The 24,998-nt window shown below is 37.0% G+C and overlaps 1 pseudogene; it reads left to right on the forward strand.

The window, feature by feature from the left end:
• The first annotated feature begins 3,230 nt into the window (after positions 1-3,230).
• LOC137216576 (olfactory receptor 10A4-like) lies at positions 3,231-4,141 on the forward strand (annotated as a pseudogene).
• Positions 4,142-24,998: the final 20,857 nt, after the last annotated feature.

Consider the following 24,998-nt stretch of genomic DNA (forward strand, 5'->3'; position numbering starts at 1 on the left):
TTTCTTCAGGTACTTACATGTTACACATTAAGGACTGGACACTGAAGAGAGACAAAAAGAAAGCAAAAAGTATAAGAGCATGCTATAATGGAAGGAACAAGAACCAGAAAATAAGACCTGGGTGTCATTTCCTGCTCTGTTATTAACTAGATCTAGATCCTAAGAAAGACAATTTACCTGCCTGAATTTTCTTTCTTAGTCAAAAAATTAAAGGGTTGATCAAATGACAGTTTTAATGTCCTTTCTGTCTTTAATAAACAGCAGAAGGAAATGGGAGAGACTTAACACTTATCTATAGTCCTTCATTACAACTTTTTTTACAAATATTCCCTAACTCTCTTGCCCCTCTTTTCTTCCATTGTTTTCATTTGTCAAACTCCAAATCTGATTGAAACCAACTATTTGCCTACCCCACTCTAGCTAAACATTGCTAGTGAAGACCATGCAAGAAAGCCGTGTGATTACACCTTAAACTTATGCTCTCAAAAATCAAATTGCCACTCAATACTGCCTGGAAATTTTAGTATTTCTTCTAGAAGGATATCATTCTCATTTACAGATACGACTATTTTATTATATTTCTTCTGCCCTCAAACCTCCCATATGTCTTCCTTTACCCTCACTTTTGCATGATAACATCTCCTACTTCGTTGAGAAAATGGAAACCATTAGAAGCAAACTCCACCATCTTCCTAAGATTAGATGTATCAACTTACTACAACTGCATCTATTTTCTCTAGCCTTCCTCTTGTTAAAAAGATGAAGTGTCCATGCCCTTACCAAAGGTGAACCCCTCCACTTGTGCTCTGTATCCCATCCTTTCTCACTTTATAAAAGATTTCACTCTTAAAATTAGCTCCTCATTTACTAATATATCATCAAAAACCCCTCTATGCTGGATCATTCTGACCAGCATGCAAAAGGGAAAGTCAATGCTCATCTCTCTAGTTACCACTCAATTTTTCTGTTCCTCTTCAGTCTCCACTACTTTACTGAATCTATTTTCCATGTAACCAAACATAAGAGACTATTCTGTGTCTTCATCTTAACCTTATACCAGCTTTTAACACAATCAATAACTTTCTTCAAACATGGCTTCTCTTATTGTATTTCCTCCCACTTTACATCCTACCTCACTGACTCCTTTTCAATCTCTTTTTCTTACTTTTCCTTCTGTCAGGCCTAAGAGAAAAAGGGTCTTAAAGCTCAGCGTAGTACATTCTTGTGTATCCATAATTTCTCTGCAGGTCACGTTGTCCATTATTGTGGCTTTGAATATTATCCGTATGCTGATGATTCCTAAATTTATATTCTACTCCAGCGTTCTCATGTGGGCTACATACTCTCAAATCCAGCTGTCCACTTCTCTCCACTCAGAATTCTCATAAACAAACATCTTAAGCTTAACACCTCCAAATTGAACTTTCCCCTAAACTTCCCTCCACATTATCACCATTAAAGTAAACAGAAACAGTTGCTCAAACCAGAAACCCAGGAGTTATCTTTGATAGTTCACTTTTTATCACTCCTCACATCTAATTTATTAGTAAGCCCTGGCATGTCTACCTCCAAAATGTATCTTGACCCTGCCTTCCCTCCAACTTTTTTGCAACCACTTTATTCAGGTTTACTATCATCTCTCACTTGGTCCACTGAAATAATCTCTTAACTGTCTTAATCTACCCATGAAGTTCTCACTCTAATTCATTAATTATACAGTGTAAAAAGTGATTATAAGGTGTAAATTTGATCACAGTGCTGCTTAACCTCCTCCAATGAATTCCTACCATATTTAACGTCTACATGGCATAGCATGGCCTACAAGGACATATATGACCTGGCCCTTTCCTATTTTTCTATTCATCTCTTCTTCATCTCTTTCTCTCTGTCTCGCTGTGCCTGTGTCTCTGTTTCTCTCTCTGTCTCTCTCTCTGTGTCTCTGACTCTGTTTCTCTCTCTCTGTCTCTCTCTCTCTCTCTCCAACTCCCCCAAACCATATATATGTATTTTTCAATTTCAGTTTTTCTAACACTCTAAATCATTCCTTGCTTAAGGCCTGTTCCCTCTGCCTAGAATACTTTCTCCCACCCCTCACTCCCGAATCTTGCATGACTATCTCCTTCCCATTTTTTTAGGTCTCAATGTTTTAGGATTTTCTTGACCACACCAACCAAAGTAGCCCTCTCCTAAACACACATACATACAGCATATTCCTATTTTGGGTCCTTATTTTTTACATTCATAGTGGACAACTCAAAATTATTTTATGGGTCTCTTTACTTGTGGTTAGTCTTTCTTTCCTACTAAAATGTTAACTCCATGAGATGTAGAGAGTACTCCTGACTTGTTAAAAAATTCTTGACTTTTTCACCATTTTATTCTAAGCACCTTTCAAAGAGTTTGGCACAGAGTAGGCACTCAATAAGTGTTGTCGAATGGATGAATGAATGTATTAAATGACTGATATGGACCAGTGATTGTGCAAATCGTGTTACATAGAATTAATATGCTGTTCTAAAGATGAGGAAACTGTCAGATAAGTGATGTGACTTACTCAAAGGCACACGTCATTCAGTGGCAGAGCTGGAATTTGAATTCAGGTGTGTCTCTATTATACCATACCATATCCCTACCATCACTAGTTCACCCTCATGTCATTATGCCTCCTCTACTAATGTATAGAGAACTTACTGTTAAATAAGTTGTAAGAATTAAACATCCTTCAACATTTGAAATTCAAGTCATATTATTTAATTGGTATGGAATTTCTAAAACAGGAAACAAATTTGATCATAGACTTTATACAATTTACAGGTAAGTCATTCAGAATATTCATTGCTGATGATGATAACACCTCTAGCAGCAATAGAAACAACCAGAGTAAGATCTCCAAAGATAGAATATTTTCTCTCTATTTTTTCAAAAATAAATAGCAGGAAAAATGTGCATCTTCATATGTCATAATCATAGTTTCAAGGGCCTATACATTCTATATATGAAGGGATAATTGAAATCAAAGGTGAACTTTCCAAATGGCCTCTGGGGGACTGTGATCAAATTTATTAATTAAAAATCTTGAACATCCAGAAAGAAGCCAATTATGCTTGATATGTACGATGCCTCTAAGCAGTTTCATTTTTTTCTAAAAATAGAATTTGATCAATGGTCATTCTTTCCTTTTTTTCTTTTTTTATTTTTTAGATCCAAGTCATGGCTAGCACTAAGAAAATATGACTCAGATTTCAGAACTTAGCCTTTTGGGTTTGGGGGATCTTCACGGCCTTCAGTATCTTCTTTTTGGGGTATTTTTGGTCATCTATGTGATGACTCTCATGGGCAACATTGTAATCCTAACTGTGGTTTTGGCTGATTGCTCCCTTCATTCTCCCATGTATTTCTTTCTTGACCACTTTTCCTTCCTAGAGTTTGGCTACACCACTACCATTGAGCCCATGATGCTAAGGGCATTGCTGTCACCTCATGGGCCTATTTCCTTCTCAGACTGTGCTTGCCAGTTTTATTTATTTATTTATTTATTTATTTTTGCTGCTCTGGTAGCTACAGAATGCTTCTTACTGGTTGTAATGTCTTATGATCTTTTCATAGCCATCTGTAACCCATTGCATTATTCCAGCATCATGGGTTGCTAGCTAGCTAGCTGGCGCCTCTTGGATAGCTGGATTTCTGGCACCCATCCTTCTCGTGGTCCACATTTTTCGGTTAACATTCTGTGCTGCCAGTGAGATTGACCACTTCTTCTGTGATCTGAAGCCCATCATGAAACTGGCCTGCACTGATACTCAAGTAGCTGAGATGACCTCTTTTATATGCACCTCTTTATTTGCACTAGGTCCCTTTCTGCTAACTCTGGCTTCTTATACTGACATCATCTCCACCATTCTCAGGATTCCTTCTGTCACAGGAAAGCAGAGCCTTCTCTACCTGTTCCTCCCATCTTACAGTGGTCAGTCTGTATTATGGGACTCTCGGCATTGTCTATGGCTTCCCATCAGGGCCTCAGAATGAAGACTTATTGAAGTTGCTTTCCCTTCTGTATACAGTACTTACCCCTGCCCTCAACCCTATTATTTACACTCTAAGGAACAGGGATGTAAAAGTAGCCCTGAGAAAATTGGTGTAATGAGGAATGTACACCTTGTGAAAGAAAGTTTGATTTTTCTAGTAGCTCTTGGTATTTTGTGAAAACGCTAACAAAGTGGAAATCTTTCTAAAGGGTCAAGAATAGCTAGTTTTCCTTTGTCTCATCAAGTTTCTCCACATTAATGAACAGGAAGGGTATCAAACTTTCTTTCATTAAACATTTTGTGGATACTAGGCATTATGCTTTTCTTTGCATGGATTATTGTGCTAAATCCTCATAGCAACACAGTAAGGTAGCTGCTGTTATTATCCCTACTTTACAGATATCACAACTGAGTCCTAGAGATTAATTCACCTGCTCAAGACTATCCAGCCAGACAGTAATGAAACCAGGATATGAATTTGAGCCAAAGGTTTGCTTAGCACCAAATCCATGATCTTTCCACTAACTGAGGGTAGCCCAGAATCCTGAGGTGTTCAAAACAGTTGTCTTGAAACATGGAAGACATTACTGCAGATGACTTTTCTTGGGAGAGTATGAGTTAGATGTGAGGTGAGAAGCAGCAGAAACGTAATGTAATGCAATCTAAAGCCCAGCCTGTTTCCTTTCTCCACCTGAAGTCTTGATAAATATGCATGAGACAAAAATGTCATAGGATTGGGCTTCCCTGGTGGCACAGTGGTTGGGAGTCCGCCTGCCGATGCAGGGGACACGGGTTCGTGCCCCGGTCCGGGAGGGTCCCACATGCCGCGGAGCGGCTGGGCCCGTGAGCCGTGGCTGCTGGGCCTGCGCGTCCGGAGCCTGTGCTCCGTGGCGGGAAAGGCCACAGCAGTGAGAGGCCCCCGTACTGCAAAACAAAAGGAAAAAAAAATGTCATAGGATTAAAATTGGTTTTAGTTTTCCTTTCAGGATCATTTATTAAAACAAAAGATTAAAATCAACCTTACTGATTCAATAAATTAAACCACATCCAAACACTGGAATACAATACACCCATAAACAAACAAAAACAACATGAAAGAATGGGTCAGCTCTACATGTGCTGTTATGGAAAGAGCTCTGTGATATATTGTAAGGACAAAAAGCAAGGTTCAAAAAACAGTGTCTATAGTATGGCATCATTTGTGTAATAGAAGGTAAAAGAAAGCATATTTATACTTAGTTGTAGATGCATAGACTGTTCTAGAAAGATGCATATGAATTTGGTGATATCAATTGCTTATTGGTAGAAAAACTAAATGCAGGGGAAGTATACCTTTTGAGGTGGAAATCATGTAAATAAATTACCTATTGAAAATTCATCAAACTTAACAAATCATTGTAAATTATACAAAAGATAAAATTGTTAAGCAGCCCACTTTCATATGTCAGTATGAAGTACTTCTAGACACTTAGGAGGCTTCTCTTCTCTCACAGGTAAGTTATAATCTCTCTAAGGGCAGGGACCTTGTCATTACTACTTCTGTATCTCCCCCACAGCACCTTAAATACCAAAAAAAAATGTGCACAGCATAGATGTTTAATTTAACAATTGTTATTATCATCCAAGATAGGGGAACTCAACATCCAGAGAGCATAACAATTTCTAACAACTTGATGCATTCCCACTTATAGAATGGAAAACCCAAGGGGGAAAAGTACGAGCTGTGTATCTGATGTTCTCCTTAGTACTCCATGGAAGTGCAATCTTAAAGGCTGGCAAGGGGCTGGGCATGAACTGAGAATGGTTTCCTAGGCTCTTCCTTACACTATCACCAGAGTGATCTTCCTTATAATGGAAATTTGTCCCTCCTGTGTTTAATCAACCTCTGACACAAGGATCTCCAGTGAAGATCAGAATAAAGATCTCACACAATTTATGACTCCATGACTTTGCATACACTGTTTCCACTTTAACCTCTGCCTCACCTCTCCTGGGTTAACTTGTTTTCATACTTCAAAGCCCAACTCAAATATCAAATGTCAAGTGTCACAAATTCCGTGAAGCATTCCTTGATTTTTCACCACCGTCTAAAATTAGGCCTTCTTTCTTCCTATGCTACTAAAGCACTTTGCATATATTTCTATTTTAGCATTGATCAGGTTATACAGCAATTCTTTGCATATATGTCTATCTCGCCACTTAATAATGAATTCCTTAAGACAAAGAATGTGTCTTATTCATTTCTGTCTCTACCACACTTTCACCTCCAGCTCTTCCCGGCACCTAGAATGGGGCCTGACAAAGAATAGGCATTCAAATAAACATTTTGAAATAAATACAATTATTAAATGACTAAAGTCACACAATTAGTTAGGGAATGGGTCAGACCTCTGACATCTAGTCAATTGTTCTTCTATTATATAATGCCACTATTTTTCCAGTTCTAAAAGTCTGAGATTTGCCTTGGTGCAAATTTAACAGTAGAATTTGGGGTGAGGACTGGGAAATCTTGAGCATTTCTTCTTAGGGTCAGAGGCAAGCATTACCTTGAGTCCTTGGAAAGGCAGCCTAAATTATTAATTAATTACTATCTTTAACACAATTGTTCAAAAGAAATAATATAAACATCTACTATGCATATAGCACATTTCTGGGCACAAAAAGAGTAAGTTTCATCTGAATTTACCAAGAAAACTCTCTAGTCTAATCAGTAGAATACCTACACAGTCCCAGACATACAGCTCACACCCAGTAAATGTTTGTTCAACTAAACCAAGCCAAGGGAAGATCGAGTGGCCTGAATTTCTGGGAAGGGAACTGTCCTCTGTTGAGAAGATCATCAGTTTCTAATACCTGTATTCTTAAACCTGGAGTCACAGGTACCGTAGATATGTGAATTGTACGATGCATTGGGGGAAAAATAAATATGGTGAGAAGAAGGGGGAGGGATATTTCCACCTAGAAAATTCATCATTGCCTCCTCTACAACACCAGCGACCATCTGCCAATGAGAAGGCAATACATCCATGGAGAGCAGCAATTAGAGCTAATTGGGTTTCTTCTTTTTAATACCTGAGACAGGGCCCTATTGAGATCAGGTAAGGAGATCTATTAAAGGCAAGCTGTTCTCTGCATATCACTTAATTCCAAGTACTTAAGGAGGCTGATTATAAGCCATGCTCTCCAAGGATAACTGAAGCTCAAAATGGTGGTTTGTGTAAGTTTAAGGACTTGATTCTTAAACCAGAATGCAAATAAGAAATCCTTTGAGAAAATCCTGAATTAGAGTGTGAAGGCATTGCCTTAAGAAAGGGCAGATACTTTTTCACAGGCCACAGCTCAATTTAGCCTATAAGAAGCCAAGCGTCTGGATAAAAGTAAAACATTCAGGTAAATATTCAGCTTTAGGGGCACTACATGTGCAAAATTCCCAGGTGCCTGTTTCTATTTTTCACTCTCTGGAAGAATTACAGTATTCAATCATGCTTAAAAGAATGGGCTCACCACTCAGACAGGCTAGCTTCTGAGTCCTGGTTCTTTGACCTTAGAGTAGTATATTAGACTCCCTGATCTTTAAATCTCTCATGTGTAAAATGAAAATACTAGTATCTAACTTACCTCACTAGACTGTTATGAGGACTAAAAGAGATAAAATATATAAAACCTTTGCACATAAATATTAAATAGGTGTTATTATTTTAGTAGTTATCATTATGATGATGATCACTATTATTGGATGTCATTGGGACCTTTCCTGCTTTGATATAGAAAAGAAATATTGACCAAGGAGGTATCCAAATAATTATACAGTAGTCTGACAGCTGAAAGCAGAAGCTAGAGACCAAGCTTCTGAGGCTTCTCAGTTTTGCCAGGGCCTCAACTTACCATCATCGTTGCAAGCAAAATACAAGCTGGGCACCAACGTATTTCATATATTAGTTGATTAAACAGCTTCTGGAAACTTTGAATCCTGCTGTTCAACATCTGGCTTTTAACGGAAGTCCAAACAATAAGACCAGACTGCATCTACCGTATTATTTTTGCAAGAACCATATTTCCTTTTATATTACTCAATCGCCATGTTGTCCTTAATTACTTAGTTGCCATGTTGTCCTTCTGACAACACCTAATATGAAGGGACACAAAGCGTGTGCATAATAGGAATAGGCTAATGGAAAATGGGCCTATTAAACTGCAAAGAGTTGAATCCCAGCTTAATCACATACCATGATTCTCTCTGTTCTCTGGCCACATATGGTATCCTCTTTCAGTTTCTTGAATCTGTAAAAACTTTTCTGCCTCGGAATGCTTGTGTATGCTATTTCCTTTACTTTGAATGCTCTTCCCCAAAACTTGACTTAGTTGGCTCTTTCTTATCCTCTGTACTCTCCTTAAATTGTCATCAGATAGACATTGCCTGGCCATCCCATCTAAATTAACTTCCCTGACAACACCATCACCTCCACCTGGTTAGGCTTCATTTCAATATCTCATCATTCTTAGCACCTAGCAAAGTTGTCATTACGTAATCATTTGTATATTTATGTTTTCCATGCCCATAGTAAGCACTCAATGCATATCTGAGGAATAAATGAACAAATGCTTTTGGAATCCTCATCCCTTGGTTAGTCAATGGGTAGGTATTCAATGGTTGTGGTTTTGATAGATGAGTAGCTAAGGAGGCTTTGAAACATGTCCACAGATTCTTTGATAATCCTTACATCAAAAGATAGGAGTGATGTTCTCTCCTTAATCTCAAAGGGCTTGCTGACAGCTTGGACCAATAGTGTACAACAAAGGCACCTGGGCACAATAGTACCACCCGGAATATAGGGAGTGACTTCCAAGGTAGGTCATAAAATGTGATTCCACTTTTGCCTTGTTCACTGTAAACTGGCTTTTGGCACACTGACATAACATGTAAGAAGTCTGACTATCCTCGGGTCACCATGCTGAGAAGAAGACCAGGTCACATGGAGAGGCCATGGAGAGGTATTCTGGTTGATAGTCCTTGTAGAGACAGAAGTGATAGCTATACAAGGCCTATAGGGTATATTTAATATCTTCAATTCTTTGACATTCCATTGAATATGGAAAAGCCATGACAGCTTTGATCAATAGAGCATGACTGGAGCATTAACAAAGGGTGACAGTGACAACCAGCATCAGTTGTCAGATATGTGAGAGAAGATACCTATAGATGATCCCACTTCCTAGCTCTCTGGCCCCCTCCAGTCATAACGTATTTCAGGTTGAGGGCCCAGACATTTTGAGGCACAGACAAGCCATCCCTGCTGTGACCTGTCCAAATTTCTGACCCATGGAATTCATCAACATAATTCAATTGTTGTTTTATTCCACTAATTCTTGGAGTAGTTTGTTATGAAGCAATGGTGGCTAGAATAGTGGCTATGGAATCCATGCTACTTTAGGAAGCAAAAAGTAGGTTCAGAAATTTCAGCTGTATGGGAAAATGCTTCTTGACCAACAGTGAATTTTTTAAGCATGTATTATACCATTTAGTACATTGTTACACTCACTTGAAGACCTTTTTCTCTAAAGCTTCCCTGAGCCTCCTAAGCAAAGACGAGTACTTTGTCTATCCTGGGTGCTACCATTGTGTTGAGGGTACTTCTCTATTAGTGCCCTTGTTATACTTGTTGCACATGTTCTCTCTCCCCTCCTATATATTACTTTCGTCTCCCCAGTGTCTTGCACTGGGGGTTCAGTTAATACATTTTTGGTGATTAAATGAATGTTTCTAAGGATCATCTTAATCTGGTTTTGCTTTGATCTCCTCTAAATGCCAGGTTTCACTGTGTACCAGGTCGGCACCAACCTCTCTCTAACAAAATTGGAATATAGATGAGGGTCTGAGCCATCTGTGATGTTCTGTTTGATTTAAGGTCACCTGTGGCTTTAACATCCAGATTTCACCATTAGCATTTCATACATTCATTTCCTGCAGTCCTGCTTCCTACAGAAGTAAACACATGGAGGGGCAGTCACAGTAATGGGGAAAGCAAAAATAACCATTTAATAATAAATGCAACTAGTAGTTAATGAAATTTTACTATGCTCTTGTCAGTGTACTAATATTTTACATACATGATCCCATGAAATCTTCACAACAACCATATGAGATAGATACTATTATGATCATCACTTTACAGATGAGGAATTTGAGGTTCAGAGAGGTTAAATACCAAAATTTCACTGCTAGCAAGTTGTAGCATCCTGGTCTATATGACCCTAAATCTTAGTCTATGGGCAAGTATTCCCATCAATATGCTGGCTTCCTCTGGATTTTTTAAACCATTTCTTTTTAATGGCAAAAGAAAAGCAGCACGTGCCTGGAATTCAAAGGCATTTCAGGCCTTAGCTTCATTGAATGGAAGGAGGGATGTTTTGAGAGTTAGGCTGGAGCAGGGTTTTCTTTTTAGTATGAATCTATCCCCTTGAGGACAGCTGTGACGATGACCACGTTAGTCATTTCATAGGATCAGGGGCAGAGAGGAGGTTGTGTGTGTGTGTCCTGAATTCAACCATTTTCCCTTTCCTTGTGATCCACTTGCCCCTGGAGTGCCAGATAATGAGATTCAGAATCCATTTCTTCTCCTATGTTGCCATCAGTAGCCAGGGTTTTCTCCTCCCTCCCTCCCTGAAATCCCTCGAGAGGGGGCAAAGAATACCCTCTGAGATTGACAGAGGACCACATGAGAGAGAGCTGGCTCTTGCTGGGCACTTCAGATGAAAGAGCCCTACATGTGGCAGTCAAAGATAACTGTTGGACCAGAAGATTCCAGATGTTATCCTCTAACGATAACAAGTGCATGAAGGTGATGATTACTGCCAACTCGGTATCTGCACTGCTGACGTGGATGCAGATGATGGACATACAGGAGCTGACAAACTCAAAGAAACTAAGAATTTGGTTTAACTGCGTGGAAGTAATTCTAATTACAGGCATTTATGTGAACTGTTTACAATTTATGCCTAATTGCCACCCAGCACAATAACAATTATGCATATCATTAAATATGTCAGATTAGTTTTGTTGTAAATTTTGATTATAACAGCAAACCCTATATGTGTATGCTCTGTCTTCATAATTTGTCACTCAGATTGCTCACAACTTAGGAAAAAAATGAGACAGAACATTGGCTGGGGGGCCAAGAGTGGGGAGGTTGCAGAGGCAGCTGCCTGGGGTTGAATATTTACTATGGGTAGCGCACAAAGTGGGTAATCAACAAATGCATAAATCCCTGCAGCTTAACTTTACCAGAACCTTGCAGGCAGCTCCACAATCTTTTATTCATTTATTGTTGATTCTTCCGGCTTATTCATGCCCACTTCATGTCTCAAACCTTTTCTGGTCTTCTTGGCCTCTCAACTTACCCCCTCCTCTCACTCTTGCTCAGTGGTAAGGATGGCCTCATCCTGGCCTTGCACAGTAAGGCTGGTTGATGCCCCCCTATTCTGCCTCCCAAATTTCTTTCAGGTTTCAATCCCCTTCTCTTGTGGGTGTCTGACTTCTGTCAAATGGGTGTGTCCTTTCATCTGTGCTCTGACCCCTTCCCCTCCCACCTCCTCAAAGACTGGTTCCTGACCCCAGCATTTCATTATGTCTTAAATCCCCTTCCTTGCTTTTTGCCATGCACATAGTAGGCATTCAGTAAATCTTTGTTGAAATTTCCTTCAGAAGCACATGGAACACAATGGAACACACACACACACACACACATACACACACACACCAGTCCTTGCTATTCCGCAGCTACCACCATTTTCTCCCCTTCCTCTACTTCAAACTTGTACTTACTGTACATCTTATGTATCCAATTAAGTTAGAAATTCATTGAAAGAAAGGGGTTTCTGTGTTATTTTTCCTAAATCTTAGCACAACTCGCAGCACTCAAAAAATGCTGAAAGATCCCCACTGATGAACCCTCACAGGCTGTTTCTTCTGTAGAGAGATGGGGATGTCTAGCACTTTCTTACCCAGCTTGATCTTGAGGAACCTGAATAGGATAATAGAAAGCATGTATCTTTGGTATCAGACAGACTTGAGTTCCACTGTAGGTCCTGCCACTCTGTGACTAAGAAAACGTAGGTAACTTCCTTCATCTTTCTGAGGTACAATTACCTCATCTGAAAAATGGGAATAATAGTAGTACCTATCTTATAGGGTTGTTGTGAGGATAAAATGACAAGCTGATGAAAAAGGCCTGACACACACCAGTAATGATTCTTCTCAAACAGAAACTTTCTGCTCACCGATGATTTGTTCCTCCTACTTTGGTAATAATAAGCCAGGATTTCAAGAACCTCGAGTCTTACTTTTTATCCATATTCATCTTTTATTTTTAGTACTAGATCAGTAGTTCTCATTCCTGTGAGACCTAATACTCCCTTTAATAATAAATATTTTGTGACTCCCCCTTCACTATCATGAAATGAAGTTCATAGGTAATATAACCTACCTACGTACATAATTTTTAAAAAAATCAATATAGTGACCTAACAAATATAAATGAGAAATCCACAGAGAGCAATTTACAATAAAAGATATTTATTTCAATAGAAAAATGCAAGGGCATGACTATATCAGCATAATGAAATACATGATTGCATCAACTTAAAATGAGTAAGTTTATATTAAAGAAAAGTAAGAGAACTGGTAGTCATTATATATAAGAAAAGAAAACATAAAAAAACAGATATAGGAAAATAGCAAGATAAAAACTATTGTTGAGATAAGACAAGATTCAGATAATTATAAACAGTTTTTCTCACCTATACTATTTAGGCTCACTGGAATATTTGAAAACTGTGTAGGATACAGGATAACTCTTCATTACATGGGATTATCCCATCCATTTCAGAACAACGAGCATCGCTGGCCTCTATCCACTAAATGTCAGACCTCCCAAACATTGTAATAACCAAAATGCCCCTACAATTTCCCAAACATATTCTAACGGACAGAATTCTTTAGTTAAAAACCAGTACTCTAGAGCATGCCCAGTAAGGAAAAGGAAAATTTGGCAAGGGTCATGGAACTTGCTTTCCTAGGATGTGGGAATCTCCATGGGTTGGAGTTCCTTGTCTTTGCAATGTTTCTGGTGACCTTCTTGGGACTCTGAGACACAATGTTGAGAAGCTGATAGTGATATCAACCAACTACAGCCTTTGCTCCCTTATGTGCAACTCTAGTCCTACTTCATCCTCTTGAATATCTGTGATCAATTTAGCACTGTCTCATTGATTCTGCACATATTTTTTGTCCCATGAAGTAATATTTTTCTTTAGACAGGCCAACTAGCCTACACATAGCAGTAGGTTGCTAACAATTAAACGTTATCCAGGGGCCATAATGTCTTCGGCTATCATTTAAGTTTCTGCCACTTTCAAAACCCTTCACCTCCAGTCAGTCTGACACCAAGCCTCTGACATCCAGGTAGTAAACATTTCATGGCTTATGTGTTTTCTTAATTCCATCTTGACCATTTTTAGATGCCAAATTTTAATCTGTTTTAATATGTCTAAAATGTACTCTGTTTTATTAAAGTGGTTGTACTGAGCATTAGTTCTTTAATGTTCCATGGATACTGTTCAATTGAAATTGTTAATTTAATAACTATGTTTTTTACCAAAAATTTTATTATAAAAATCTTCATAATTTTCAGAACAAAGTTGAAAATATATTCCCATCCTAGGATCAGATGCAGGATGCCACACTGTAGTTACTTGTCATAGCTCCTTAGTCTCCTCCAATCGGTGACAGTTTCTCATCTTTCCTTGTTTTTCATAACCTTGGCACTTTTAAAGAGTATTGGGCAATTATTTTGTACAATGTCCCTCAATTTGGCTTTGTCTGATGTTTTCTCAAGATTAGACTGGGGTTATATGTTAATGGGAAAAATACCACAGAGGCAAAGTGCCCTTCCCAGCACATCATATCAGAGGGTACATGATATATCCACAAGATTTACCACTGGTGATGTTAACCTTGGCCACTTGGTCAAGGTGGTGCCTTCTAGGTTTTTGACTGTGAAGGTACTCTTCACAGTAACATAAATACTCACTACATACATACATACTCAGTTTCAATTCATAGTATTTCTAATATAAGCAAGTCACTAAGTCTCTCCCATATGTAAGTGGAGGAGAATTAAACTCTATCTCCTAGGGGGAGGAGTACCAAAGAACTTATGAATGTTTCTTAACCACAGGAAGTTATAATATTTGAGGGAGATGTAAATACCCCATTTCTCCTTAAAGTTTTGTTTACTGATTTTGGCACTCATCAGTGCATTTTACCTAGAAGTTATTGTGCTACTCCAAGGTGATTTTGTATTTCCTGCATTCCTTCTAGGTTTATTAATTGGAATTCTTCTGTAAGAAAGAGTTGCCCTTTCTTCCCCATTATTCAATTATATATTTGTATCAGTATGGGCTCACTTATTCTCTGAGTTAAAATACAATAATACCATTATTTAGTTTGTTGCTCCAATTTCAGTCATTGAGAACTCTTTCAGGTTGGGCCCTATATCCTTTTGACATGGTTCTATCCTTCTGTTTTTTTTCCGCTTCGCGGCATGTGGGATCTTCCTGGACCAGGGCACGAACCCGTGTCCCCTGCCTCGGCAGGCGGACTCTCAACCACTGCGCCACCAGGGAAGCCTATTCTGGGGTTTTTTTAAGTGTTTTTTTAGCACTACAAGATACTTCAGGTTCATCTTGTATTTTCCTTGCTCCAGCCCTAGGATCACTGATTTCTTCAAGGAGCCCTGGTTGCTTTTATTGGAGAATAGTATTTAGAAAAAAAAATCTGTGCCTAAAAGTGCTTGTTGCTACTGGGATATTATTGCTTCTAGTGGACAGAGCTAGGATATCTGTGCATATACACACATATCTATATTTTATTTTATATCTGTGTATCTATGAAAATAAACATGAATAAACATGGATTTACACTGATATCTCTTACTCTAATTCAGCATTACAGGGTTTATTTTATTATTCCTCCTGTGGTGGGCAGACTAATGCCACTCCCCTCCAAAAATGTCCACATTCTAATCCTTGAAGCTTGTGAATATGTTACCTTACACAGAATTAAGTTTGCACATGGAATAAAGGTTTCTAATCAACTGACCTTAAAATATGGATTTTTGGGGGGTTATCTGGGTGGGCCCAATAGAATTAAGAGTCCTTAAAGGTGGAAGAGGGAGGCCAAAGCAGGAGTCAGGTAGATGTGGCTATGCAAGAAAGACACGAGAGATGCAACATTTCTGGATTTGAAGATTGAGGAAAGGCACCATGAGCCAAGGAACATGAGTGGCCTCCAGAAGCAGGAAAAGGCTAGGAAATAGACCAAACCCCACAGTCACCAGACTCCTTCATTTTATCCCGTTGAGACCCATGTCAGAATTCCAGCTTATGGAAGAGTAATATAAAAAAATTGAATTATTATAAACCACTAAGTTTGTGGTAATTAGCTGTAGCAGTGATAGAAAACTAATACACCCTCAGTGCTTATTTGTAACTTCTTTCTTTGATAGAGAAATCTGGCTGTCACTATCTATAATCCACTTGCTTATTTTTTTTCTGCCCTTAGTATAGTCGAAATGTAGTTTCAGAATTGCAGAATCATACCCTTGTAAGAAATATATGTACCGACAAGAGTACAGTGTTTATGTACAGGTCCTTTTTTCATTATCTTTAAAACAGTATCTAGACAAACCAGTTTTATAAAATAATTAAGTCAGCTCCTTTTCTCTCCTCTTCCTTCAATTAAGTTATACCATACTTGTAATAGCATTAGATTAATTTGCCATAGTCTTCATTCTACCCTGATTTCCCCAGACATCCTGGTTGATTTTTTAAAATCTACATACAATAAGACACTCTCCATGGGGTGCAGTTATATGGGTTTTAACAAATGCATAATCATGCACCCAGAACTATAGTACCACACAGAATATTTCTATCACCCTGAAAATTCCCTTGCGTGGCCTTTTTGTAGTCAACTCCGGACCCTCTCCCAGCTCCTAGAGACCATAGATCTCTTTTCTGTCCCTATAATTTTACCTTTTCCAGAATATCGTATAAATGGATTCACACACTATGTAGCCCTTGTAGTCGTGCTGCTTTCACCTAGCAAAATGCATTTAAGATTCACCTATGTTGTTCCTTTTGACAGCTGAATGATATTCCATGGTACCCCAGTTTATCCATTCACTTTTTGAAAGACATCTAGGTTGTTTCAAATTTGGGGAAATAATGAATAGGGCACTTTAAAACTTTATGTACATGTTTTTATGTGAATATAAGTTTTCAATTTACTTGGATAAATATTGAAGAGAGGTTATGGGTCATATGGTGACTTTATGTTTAACTGTATAAGAAACTGTAAAACTATTTTCAGATAGAAAGTACAACTTTTGTCCATTTTTTATGTTTCTTTTCCTCTCATTATTGAGTTGTAGAATTTTTTATATATCCTGGATAAGTAGTATTTGTTTTATACACGTATAGAACAAATACTATATGAGCACATATATATGCTTATATACAATATATATAATATTTTCTCCCAGTACATGACTTTTCCACTCTTAACAGTTTCTTTTGATGAGCAGCAGTTTAAAATTTTGATAGAATCTATGTTACCACTTTTATATTGTTATTGCTTTCTGCAACCTGTATAAGAAACTCTTGCCTACATACTTTGTAACAAAAATATTTTCCCATATTTTCTTCTAAAACCTTTATGGTTTTACTTTTACAATTCGGCTTATGATCCATCTAGAATTAACTTTTGTGTATGTTATGACAAAAAGGTTGAGATTCATTGTTTTTACAGATGGAATTTTTGTATATGTTGTCACAAAAGGTTTGAGATTAATTTTTCATTTTTTCCCCACATGGATATCTAGTTATTCTAGCACCATTTGTTAAAAGGCAAATCAAAGCAAAACAAAAGTACTCCCTTTCCCCACCGGATTGCTTGGGCACTTTTGTCAAAAATCACATGACCATATAAGTTTGGGTCTGTTTCTAGATGCTCTGTTCTATTTGAAAGATTTATTTGTCATTCCTAAGATGAGTATCACACTGTCTTGATTACTGTATTTTAATATTGTCCTTAAATCAAGTGATATATGTCTTTCAACTGTGTGCTTTTTCAACATCGCTTTGGTTTTTCTAGGTCTTTTGAATTTTCACATTAACTTTATAATTAGTCAATTTTTATATGAAAATCTGCTGATGCCTTGATTGTGGTTATATTGAACCTGTAGATCAATTTGGAGAGAAACGGCTTCTTAACAAAGTCTCCTAAACCATGAACATTATGTATTTACCCCAGTTACTTAGTATTTCTTCGATTTTTCCTAAGAGCTTTTGTAATTTTTTGGTATTGGTCTTAGTAATTTTGGGGGGGATACGTCTCCTTAGGCAAGGGAAACAAAAGCAGAAATAAACAAATGGGACCACATCACACTAAAAAGCTTTTGCACGACAAAGAAAACTATTCACCCATTGATGAACACTTAGGTCATTTCCATATCTTGGCTATTGTAAATAGTGCTGCTGTGAACACCGGGGTGCTTATATCTTTCTAATTAGTGTTTTTGTTTTCTTCAGCTGAATACCCAGAAGTGGAATTGTTGGCTCATATGGTAGTTCTATTTTTATTTTTTTGAGGAGTCTCCATACTGTTTTCCATAGAGGCTGCACCAGTTTACATTCCCACCCACAGTGTACGAGGGTTCCTTTTTCTGCACATCTACACCAACACTTGTTATTTCTTCTTCTTTTGATAATAGCCATTCTGACAGGTGTGAGGTGATATGTCATTGTGGTTTTGATTTACATTTCGCTGATGATTAGTGATATTGAGCACCTTTTAATGTGCTGTTGGCCATCTGTATGTCTTCTTTGGGAAAATGTCTGTTCAGATCCTCTGCCTCTTTTCTAATCAGGTTGTTTGGGTTTGTTTGTTTGTTTGTTTGTTTGTTTTTTGATGTTGAGTTGTGTGGGTTCTTTATATATTTTGGATATTAACCCCTTACTTGTTAAACGATTTGCAAATATCTTCTCCCATTAACTAGGTTGCCTTTTTATTTTGTTGATGTTTTCTTTCACTGTGCAGAAGCTTTTTAGTTTGATATAGTTCCATTTGTATATTTTTCCTTTTGTTTCCATCCATGGATGTAAATATTAAACATAAAACTAAAAAACTTTCAGGAAAAAAACCATAGGAGAAAATCTTCAGGATCTAGGACTAAGCAAATTGTTCTTAGACTTAACACCAAAAACATGATACATAAAAGGAAAAATTAATAAGTTGGACTCTATCAAACTTTTAAAATTTGCTCTGCAAAATTTACTCTTAAGAGGATGAAAAACAAAGCACAGACTGGGAGCAACCATTTGCAAACCACATACTAACGAACTAGTGTCTAGAATTTAAAAAGAACTCCCAAAACACAATGCCTAAAAACTCAATCTAGGGACTTCCCTGGTGGTGCAGTGGTTAAGAATCTGCCTGCCAGTGCAGGGAACATGGGTTCGAGCCCTGGTCCAGGAAGATCCTACATGCCACGGAGCAGCTAAGCCCGTGCACCACAACTACTGAGCCTGCACTCTAGAGTCCACGAGCCACAACTGCTGAGCCCACGTGCCACAACTACTGAAGCCCATGAGCCTAGAGCCTGTGCTCCACAACAAGAGAAGCCACCACAATGAGAAGCCCACGCACTGCAATGAAGAGTAGCCCCGGCTCACCACAACTAGAGAAAGCCCACATGTGGCAACAAAGACCCAACGCAGCCAAAAATAAATAAAAATAAATTTAAAAAAACCTCAATCTAATTATAACATGTGCAAAAACATGCACAGATATTTCACCAAAGAGGATATAGAGATGGCAAATAAGCATATATAAAGATGTTTAATATCATTAACCATTAGTGACCAGCAAACCATGAGATACCACAACACACCTATCAGAATGGCCAAAATACAAAATAGTAATAACACCAACTGCTGTTGAGAATGCAGAGAAACTTGATCACTCATTCACTGGCAAAAGTAATGTAAAAGTGCCTAGCAACTCTGGCAAATAAGCAGTTTCTTAGAAAACTAAACGTGCAACTCCCACACAAGCCAGCAATTTCATTTTTGGACATTTATCCCGAAGAAACAAGAAGTTAAGTTCATAGAAAAACATAAACATGAGTATTTATAGTAGCTTTATTTATAATAGCCCAAAATTGGAAGCAATCAAGATGTTCATGGATGAACAGATAAACTGTGGTACCTCCTTACCATGGAATACTACTCACCAATAAAAAGAGAAAATTATAGAAACATGCAACAACTTAGACAAATATCCAGGGAATTATGCTGAATGAAATAAGCCAAACACAAAAGGTCGTATACTGTGTAATTCTATTTATATAACATTTTTGAATTGACAGAATTATAGAAATGGAGGACAGAGCTGTAGTTGCCAGAAGTCAAGGATGGGTAAAGGGATACCGAAGTGAGCATGGCTATAAAAGAGCAACAGGAAGGATCCTTATGGAGATGGAACTGCTTTGTATCAATGTCAATATCCTGGTTTTTATACTGTTCTGTAGTTTTTCAAGATGTTACCGTTAGGGAAAGTGGTAAAGGGTAAATTGGATTTTGCTGTATTATTTCTTAGACTTATTATTTTAAGATAAAAAGTTTAATTTATAAATGCAATTATTTTTGTGGAGTAACCTTGTGTCCTGTGACATTGCTGAATTCACCTGTTCTACTAGATATTGTGTAGATTCCTTAGGATTTTCTGTGTAAGTAATCATGACATCTTCAAATAGAGACAGTTTTGCATCTTCTTTTCCAAACATTATGCCTTTTATTTTACCTTGCCTTATTGCAATGACTAGGACTTCCAAAACAGTGTTGAATAGTAGTTGTAAAAGTAGGCATCTTTATCTTGTTCCCAATTTAATATCATGGCCAAGCATTCAATACTTTAGCAATGAATAAGACGTTAGCTATAGATTCTTTATAGATACACTTTATCTAATTGAGGAATTCCTTTCTACTCCAATTTATAATAAATTTGTGTTTAATTTTGTCAGATGTCTACATCCATTAAAATTATAATTTCTTTTCTCCTTTGTTATCTCAATATACTGAATGAATGAATGATTTTGGAATGTTAAGCGAACCTTGCATTCTTGGGATAAACCGTACTTGTCATGTTATATTGTCCTCTTTATATATTGCTGGATTTGACTGGTAATATTTTGTTAAAGAGTTTTGTATGTATATTCGTGGGGGATATTTATTTGTACTTCTCATTTATTTATAATGTCTTTGCAGGTTTTGATATTAGAGTTAAAACCACATAAAATGAGTTTGGATGTGTGCCTTCTTCCTCAATCATGTGAAAGTGTTTGTATAAATATCATTCCTTAATGTTTTGATAGGAGTCACAATGAAACCATCTGGCCCTGGAGTTTCTCTGTAGAAAGATTTTTGATATTTCAATTTTAGAAATAGATTTAAGGATATTCAAATTTTCTTCAATCAGTTTAAACTTCAGTCAGTTTTGATAAGTGCTGTCTTGAAGGAATCTGCCAAATTTACTGGCATAAAGTTACTCATAACATCCTCTTGTTATCTTTATTTTCACAGTTTTATTGAGATTTAATTTACACACCATAAAATTCACCCAGTGTATATGTAACAATTCAATTATTTCATTAGATTTATAGAACTGTGCTCCCATCATGACAATTCAGTTTTAGAATACTTTCATCCCCTTAAAAAGTTCCCTTGTGTCCACTTACAGTTAATCCTAGCTCTCCTATATAATCCTGGGATAATATTTATTCCTAACCTTAGACAACAACGGATCAGTTTTCTGTCTCTAAATATTTACCTTTCCACTAAGTATTTCACCTGAATGGAATCATACGTATATAGCTTTTGTGTATTGCTTGTTTCATTTAGCATAATGTTGTTGAAGTTCATCCATGTTATAGCACATATCAGTAGTTCATTGTTTAAATTGCCAAAAGGCATTCCACTGTGTGGATAAACTACATTATTTTTACCTATTCACCAGTCAACAGATACTTGTAATATTGTAAGTTTTGAGCTATTATGAACAATGTTGCTATGCTGTATATGTCTTTGAGCATATGTTTTTGTTTCTCTTGGGTAGATTTTTATGAGTGGAAATGTTCAATCACACTATAAGTTTAAGCTGAATATAAAAGAAACTGCCACACTGTTTTCCAAAGTGTGCGTGTGCCATTTTGTATTCCCGTCAGCAGTGTATAAAGATTCCAATTTATCCATATCCATACCAACACTTGGTGTAGTCTTTCTTCTGCATAGTATACATTCTAGAGGGTGTGTTGGTATTTTACCATGGTTTCATTCTGTATTTCCATAATGACTAATGATATTTACCATCTCATGTGCTTATTAGCCATTTGTTTATTTTCTTTAGGAAAATGTCTATCTAAATCATTATCCATATCTTTAATTGGGTTCTTTATCTTTTTACTATTGAGTTTTAATTTTTCTTCATATATTCTGGATAAAAATGCTATAGTGGATGTATGATTTGCAAATATTTTCCTCCAGTCCAGGCTTGGCTTTTCATTTTCCTAATGTATTTTGAAGCTCAAATGTCAAGTTTCATGAAATCCAATTTATAAATTGTTTTCTCAATTATGGATCATGTCTTTGGTGTTGTATCTAAGAAATCTTGTCCTGACCCAAGACTATAAAGATTTTCTCGTACATTCTTTTCTATAAATGTTGCAGGTTTAGGTTTTAAATTTAGGTCTAGGGTCCCTTTGAGTTAATTTTTGTGTATGATGTGAGGTAAGTCTCTAACCTTTCTATTCCTAGACTGCTGAGTGCTTTTATCATGAAATGTTGATTGATTTTGTCAAATGCTTTTACTGTTTCTGTTGAAATGGTCATGTAGCTTTTGTTCTTTAAGCTATGGTTTATTACATTGATTTTCGCATATTAAACCAACCTTTCATTTCTGTGATAATTTCTCCTTGGTCATGGTATATAATCCTTTTTATGTGCTGCTGGAATCAGTTTGCTACAATTTTGTTGTGGATTTTTTGCATCTAGATTTATTAGGGATATTCTTCTGAAGTTTTGTTTCTTTATGAACTATTTGCTTGATTTTAGTATCAGGTTAATATTGGCCTCACAGAATGAGTTGGGAAGCATTTTATTTTTTGGAAGAGTTGTGAAGGATTAATGTTAATGTTTTTTAAATGTTTGGTAGAATTCACCAGTAAAGCCATCTTTTTCTGGGTTTTACATTCCTTGGAGATTTTCAATACTAATTCAATCTCTTTACTTGTTATATGTCTGCTCAGATTTTTCTATTTCTTTTTAAGTCAGCTTTGGTAATTTGTTTCTAGGAATTTGTCCATTTCATCTCAGTTATCTAATTTGTTTGCATACACATTTCATAGTCTTTGTTTATAATCTGTAAGATTTTGTTTTCCCCTACTGGCTTCATTCAAGATTCCTCTTTGTATTTGGTTTCTGCAGTCTGAATATGATATAACCAGGTGTGTGTGTGTGTGTGTGTGTGTGTGTGTGTGTGTGTGTGTGTGTGTGTGTGTGTGTGTGTGTGTGTGTGTGTTTGGTGTTTATCTTGCTTAGTATTCTCAGAGTTTCCCAGATCTGTGGTTTAGGTAACCGTAAGTTTTTTTAAGTTCTTAGCCGTTAATGCTTCCAATATTTCTTCTATGCTGTTCTCTCTTTCTGGTATTTTAGTCGCATATATATCACTCCTTTTGATATTGTTCCATAATTTTTCCATATTTTTCTCTTATTTCTTCTTCCCCTGTCAGAGCCACTAGAGGTTTTTTCCTCATCCTCACTGTGAGAATATTATGGGATTCCTGGAGGAAAACTCCACAAAAGTGTGGAGAGACCCCTATATTTTGCCCCCAGGAATTTTTCACACCCACAGAAGTCCACACTCAGCCTCCAACGATTTTTCATAATTACTAGTGAATTAGCAGTCCTACTGCTGCTGGCTTTCAGCAGGTCTCCTCAAGGTAAGCAGATCTGATTGACACTTGTTACTCCAGATTTTGAAGTGTTTGGTTATCCTACCACCACAATTCTCTGAGTCTAAGAAAAGTCATTAATTTTTTTGTCCAGCATTTTCTTATTGTAAGGATGGGAATGACAACTTCTAAGTTTTTTATATGTTAAGACTGAAACCAGGAGTTCCCTGTATTTTTTTTTAATTAAGAGAAAATTTATTTTATATTTACTAAGATCTCAACCCTTTTAATAATCTTTATTTCTTCCAGAGTGTCTTAGTTTCCAACCAGTATTATTTCCATTTCGTCTGTAGAAATTCCTTTAGCAGTTCTTGTAGGGAAGGTCTGCTGACGACTAAATTTCCTTAGTTTCCTTATGTATAGAAACATTTTTATTTTTGCCTTCATTCTTGAGGAATATTTTTACTTGATGTAGGATTCTTGGTTGATTATTTGCTTTTGTACTTTAGTTCTTTAAGATGTCCTTCCACTATCTTCTGGTGTCCATAGCTTTTTTTTTTTTTTTTTTTTTTGCGGTATGCGGGCCTCTCACTGCTGTGGCCTCTCCCGTTGCGGAGCACAGGCTCCGGACAAGCAGGCTCAGCGGCCATGGCTCACGGGCCTAGCTGCTCCGCGGCATGTGGGATCCTCCCAGACCGGGGCACGAACCCGTGTCCCCTGCATCGCCAGGCGGACTCTCAACCACTGCGCCACCAGGGAAGCCCCTCTCCATAGCTTTTGATTAGAAGTCGATGGTCCACTAGTAGTACACTACCAAATGTAAAACCGATAGCTAGAGGGAAGCAGCCGCGTAGCACAGGGAAATCAGCTCGGTGCTTTTTGACCACCTAGAGGGGTGGGATAGGGAGGGTGAGAGGGAGAGAGATGCAAGAGGGAAGAGATATGGGGATATATGTATATGTATAGCTGGTTCACTTTGTCATAAAGCAGAAACTAACACACCATTGTAAAGCAATTATACTCCAATAAAGATGTTAAGAAATAAAGGACAACAACAACAAAAAAGAAGTCCATGGTCCTTTGAGATATTGTTCATCTTTATGTAATGTGTCATTTTTCTCTGGTGTCTTTCTAGATATTTCTCAAAATCTTTGGTTTTCAGCAGTTTAACTGTGATATGCCTAAGAGTGATTTTCTTTGTATTTATTCATCTTTGGATTCATTGAATTTTTTGAGTCTATAAATTTATGCCTTTCATCAAACTATGGATTTTTGGGGGTATTATTATTTCCTCAAATAAACTTTCTGCACTTTTCCATCTGGTACTCCAGTTAATTAAGACTCTGATCATTTTTCTTGAATTTTTCTCTCTTCTGCAGATTGGATACTGTCTATTGATTTATCAACAAGTTTTATGTCTTTCTATGTTATCGTCTTTTAGTGAATTTTTATATTTCAAATATTGTGTTAAGTTCTGGAATTTCCATTTGGTTCTCTTTTATAATTTATATTTCACTGATGTGATATTTTCATTTTTATAAGCATACGTTCCTTTCTGTCATTGAGCACGGATACAGTTGCTTTAAAAAATCCTTTTTTGATAATTCAACATCTGAATCATCTTGGACTTGGTCCCCTTTATTATTATTTCTCTTGTTACTGTGTCACATTTTTCTGGTACTTTGTGTCAAGTAATTTTACATTGTATTCTGGACACATATTATGTTATGGAAATTCTGGATTATTTCATGTTCCTCTAAAGAGGATTGATATTTTGTTTTAGAAGGTATTAACATATTTGGCGGGGTGGTGGTGTGTTGAATTGGGAGATTAGGATTGACATATATACACTAATATGTATAAAATGGATAACTAATAAGAACCTGCTGTATAAAAAAATAAATAA

The sequence above is a fragment of the Pseudorca crassidens genome, chromosome X, assembly GCF_039906515.1.
Source record: "Pseudorca crassidens isolate mPseCra1 chromosome X, mPseCra1.hap1, whole genome shotgun sequence".
In the NCBI taxonomy this organism is placed as follows: domain Eukaryota; kingdom Metazoa; phylum Chordata; class Mammalia; order Artiodactyla; family Delphinidae; genus Pseudorca; species Pseudorca crassidens.